Here is a 5,097-nt window from a genome sequence, read left to right on the forward strand (position 1 = left end):
AACGCCCAAGTTCACGTCTTTCTTCTCAAACCACTCCAAGCATGTCTGGAGCGGGAGGCAAGTGGATGGTCTCCTCCGTCACGGAGGAGAACATCACAAAGTTACGGGAAGCCGGATATCTGGCCGCAGATATCGTGCACCGGCTGCCAGATGCAGGGCAGCTCATCCCTATGCCCGAACCCCATGAGAGGGTAGTTTTTCTTACCCACTTCATCCGCGGACTGGGATTTCCCCTCCACCCATTTGTCCGTGGGCTCATGTTCTACTATGGGCTGGATTTTCATGATCCGGCCCCCAATTTCATCCTCAACATCTCGGCGTTTATCGTCATGTGCGAGGCCTTCCTCCACATCAGGCCCCACTTTGGCCTGTGGCTGAAGACCTTCAATGTTAAACCGAAGGCGGTGGTCAGCTAGCAAGCAGAGTGCGGAGGCCCCATGGTGGGCAAAATGCCTAACCTCACCTGGCTCGAAGGCTCCTATGTGGAGACCACAAAGGGATGGCAATTGGGGTGGTTCTACATCACCGAGCCGCGCGACACCAACTGGGTGGCGGCCCCCAAATTTCGACCCAGAATCCCCACGCGGCTCACTTCTTGGAAAGAGAAGGGTCTGTCCTGGGGTTCTTCGGTAGAGCTGACCGGACTCCAGACCTGCATCAGGAACATGGTGAGCAAGAAAATCAAGCTTGTCAATGTGGTCCAGGTCGTGCTCTTCCGCCGAATTCTCCCGTGTCAACGACGGGCATTCAATTTGGGGGAGTTTGACCCGGCCCAGCACCAGACGCTGCGAGAGCTCTACAACACGACGCACAAGGACGTCTGGAGGGTTCTGTTCAAGGGCGCTGAGGTACCTCCTTCCCTCACAAAGGACCATGGACTCAGCGCAAAGCGCCATGCCAATCCGGTAAGTTTTTGCATCTCAGAGGGTATTTATTTGGCCCAGTTAAATGATGTGTGGGATCTAAGCTCCCATGCCATTAACATGACTGGATAAAGACAGCGGAGCAGCTCGATTGCCCAGCCCCCCATGCCTGAAGATCCCGCAGATGCTCTCCTAACGGAGATGCTGGCTCTGGCACCTTACGAGGTGTCGGCGAAGAAGACCAAGAAGAAGCTCGTGGGGACTCGAAAGGGTCTCCGGCGCAAGGTTGTATTGGACTCGTCGTTTGATAACTCCGACGCGCACTCCTCCCACGAAAATGAGGAGGAGGAGGAAAGTTCTCTCCCCCCAGCCAGGGAAGACTAGAAAAGGAAGGCCGACCCAACCGGGGAGGCTGAAGGGTCCAAGAAGGGAAGGAACCTCCTCTGGACTGCTCCACAACGACCGCCTACAGCGGCGACGAGTGGCTACCTAGGGTCAATCCCCTGGCGAAGTCGTAAGTATCCGGACACCATAGTAATTCATGGTATGTTTTATTGCACTGCTTCTTGATACGTCCATTTTGCATCATGCTTTTATATCGATATTTATTGCATTATGGGCTGTTATTACACATTATGTCACAACACTTATGCCTATTCTCTCTTATTTTACAAGGTTTACATGAAAAGGAGCAAATATTAGAGACCTATTCTGCACAGCTCCAAAAGTCCTGAAACTTCACAGAAGACATTTTCAGAATATATAAAAAATACTGAGCGAAAGAGATTCACCAGGGTGGCCACACCCTGCCCGTGAGGGTGGGGAGCACGCCCTACCCCCCTGGGCGTGCCCCCTACCTCGTGGCCCCCCTGGTGGCCCTCCGGTGGCCATCTTCTGCTATATGAAGTCTTTCGATGGGAAAAAATAAGAAGCCATCTTCTCAGACGAAACTCCGCCGCCACGAGGCGAAACCGAACCAATCTAGGGCTCTGGCGAAGCTGTTCTGCCGGGGAAACTTCCCTCCCGGAGGGGGAAATCATCGCCATCGTCATCACCAACGCTCCTCTCATCGGGAGAGGGCAATCTCCATCAACATCTTCATCAGCACCATCTCCTTTCAAAACCCTAGTTCATCTATTGTATCCAATTCTTGTATCCAAGTCCGGGATTGGTGCTAGTAGGTTGCTAGTAGTGTTAATTACTCCTTGTAGTTGATGCTAGTTGGTTTAATTGGTGGAAGATCATATGTTTAGATCCTATATACATATTAATACCCCTCTGATTATGAATATGTTTATGCTTTGTGAGGAGTTACGTTTGTTCCTGAGGACATGGGAGAAGTCTTGCTATTAGTAGTCATGTGAATTTGGTATTCGTTCGATATTTTGATGAGATGTATGTTGTCTCTCCTCTAGTGGTGTTATGTGAACGTCGACTACATGACACTTCACCATTATTTGGGCCTAGAGGAAGGCACTGGGAAGTAATAAGTAGATGATGGGTTGCTAGAGTGACAGAAGCTTAAACCCTAGTTTATGCGTTGCTTCGTAAGGGGCTGATTTGGATCCATATGTTTCATGCTATGGTTAGGTTTACCTTAATACTTTTGTTGTAGTTGCGGATGCTTGCAATAGAGGTTAATCATAAGTGGGATGCTTGTCCAAGTAAGGACAGTACCCAAGCACCGGTCCACCCACATACCAAATTATCAAAGTACTGAACGCGAATCATATGAGGATGATGAAAACTAGCTTGATGATATTCCCATGTGTCCTCGGGAACGCTTTTCTCTATATAAGAGTTTGTCCAGGCTTGTCCTTTGCTACAAAAAGGATTGGGCCACCTTGCTGCACTTTATTTACTTTTGTTACTTGTTGCTCGTTACAAATTATCCTATCACAATACTATCTGTTACCACTTGTTTCAGTACTTGCAGAGAATACCTTGCTGGAAACCGCTTATCATTTCATTCTGCTCCTCGTTGGGTTCGACACTCTTACTTTTCGAAAGGACTATGATAGATCCCCTATACTTGTGGGTCATCAAGACTCTTTTCTGGCGCCGTTGCCGAGGAGTGAAACGCCTTTGGTAGGTGGAATTTGGTAAGGAAAAATTTATATAGTGTGCTGAAATTTACTGTCACTTGTTACTATGGAAAGTAATCCTCTGAGGGGCTTGTTCGGGGTATCTTCGCCCCGACCAGTAGAGCAAAGAGTCGCTCCTCAACCTACTGAACCTACTAAAAATGAAAATGTCTGGTTCGAAATTCCTTCAGGTATGATAGAAAAACTGCTAGCTAATCCTTTTTTAGGAGATGGAACAAAACATCCTGATGAGCATCTAATATATGTGGATGAAGTTTGTGGATTATTTAAGCTTGCAGGTGTACCCGGAGATGTTGTTAAGAAGAAGGTCTTCCCTTTATCTTTGAAGGGAGATGCATCGACATGGTATAGGCTATGTGATGATATGGGGTCTTGGAATTACAAACGATTGAAATTGGAATTTCATCAGAAGTTTTATCCTATGCATCTCGTTCATCGTGATCGCAATTATATATATAATTTTTGGCCTCGCGAAGGAGAAAGCATCGCTCAAGCTTGGGGGAGGCTTAAATCAATGTTATATTCATGCCCCAATCATGAGCTCTCAAGAGAAATGATTATTCAAAAATTTTATGCTCGGCTTTCTGATAGCAATCGCACCATGCTTGATACTTCTTGTGCCGGCTCTTTTATGATGAAGACTATTGAATTCAAATGGGATTTATTGGAAAGAATTAAACGTAACTCTGAAGATTGGGACCTCGACAAAGGTAAGGAGTCAAGTATGACACCTAGTTTTGATTGTGTTAAATCTTTTATGGATACCGATGTTTTTCGTAAACTTGGCACTAAATATGGACTCTGAGATAGTAGCTTCTTTTTGTGAATCTTTTGCTACTTATGTTGATCTCCCCAAGGAGAAGTGGTTTAAATATCATCTTCCCATAGAAGTAAAAGTAGCTGCACCTATTAAATTTGAAGAAAAGATTGTCACTTATAATGATCCTATTGTTCCTACTTCTTATGTTGAGAAACCACCTTTTCCTGTTAGGATAAAGGATCATGTTAAAGCTTCAACTGTGGTTCGTAAAAGCAATATTAAAACTTATACACCTCATGAGAAAATTAAAGTTGAACCTGATATTGCTATTGTTAAAGATCTCTTGTCTGATAATATTGATGGTCATGTTATTCATTTCCTTGATGAGACTGCTAGAATTGCTAAACCTTGTGCTAAAGATAAAAACAGACCGGTAGTAGGCATGCCTGTTATTTCTGTTAAAATAGGAGATCATTGTTATCATGGATTATGTGATATGGGTGCTAGTGCTAGTGCAATACCTTATTCCTTATACAAAGAAATTATGCATGATATTGCACCTGCTGAGATAGAAGATATTGATGTCACAATTAAACTTGCCAAAAGAGATACTATTTCACCAATGGGAATTGTTAGAGATGTTGAAGTCTTGTGTGGGAAAACTAAATATCCTGCTGATTTTCTTGTTCTTGGTTCCCCACAAGATAGCTTTTGTCCCATTATATTTGGTAGACCCTTCCTGAACACTGTTAATGCTACCATAGATTGCAAAAGGGATGTTGTTACTATCGGTTTAGAGGATATGACTCATGAATTTAATTTCTCTAAATTTAGTAGACAACACCGTGAAGAAGAATTACCTAGTAAGGATGAAATTATTGGTCTTGCTTCTATTGCCGTACCTCCTAGTGATCCTTTAGAACAATATTTGCTAAACCATGAAAATGATATGTTTATGAATGAAAGAAGGGAGATAGATGAACTATTCTTTAAACAGGAACCTATTCTAAAACACAATTTACCTGTTGAAATCTTAGGGGATCCTCCTCCACCCGAGGGTGATCCCGTGTTTGAGATTAAACCGTTGCCTGATACTCTTAAATATGCTTATCTTGATGAGAAAAAGATATATCCTGTTATTATTAGTGCTAACCTTTCAGAGCATGAGGAAGAGAGATTATTGAAAACTCTGAAGAAGCATCGTGCTACTATTGGGTATACTCTTGATGATCTTAAGGGCATTAGTCCCACTCTATGTCAACATAAAATTAATTTGGAAGAAGATGTTAAACCAGTTCTTCATCGTCTACGACGGCTGAATCCTAAAATGAAAGAAGTGGTAAGAAAGGAAATACTAAAGCTCCTTGAG

Source organism: Triticum urartu, chromosome 7, assembly GCF_003073215.2.
Source record: "Triticum urartu cultivar G1812 chromosome 7, Tu2.1, whole genome shotgun sequence".
NCBI classification, from domain to species: domain Eukaryota; kingdom Viridiplantae; phylum Streptophyta; class Magnoliopsida; order Poales; family Poaceae; genus Triticum; species Triticum urartu.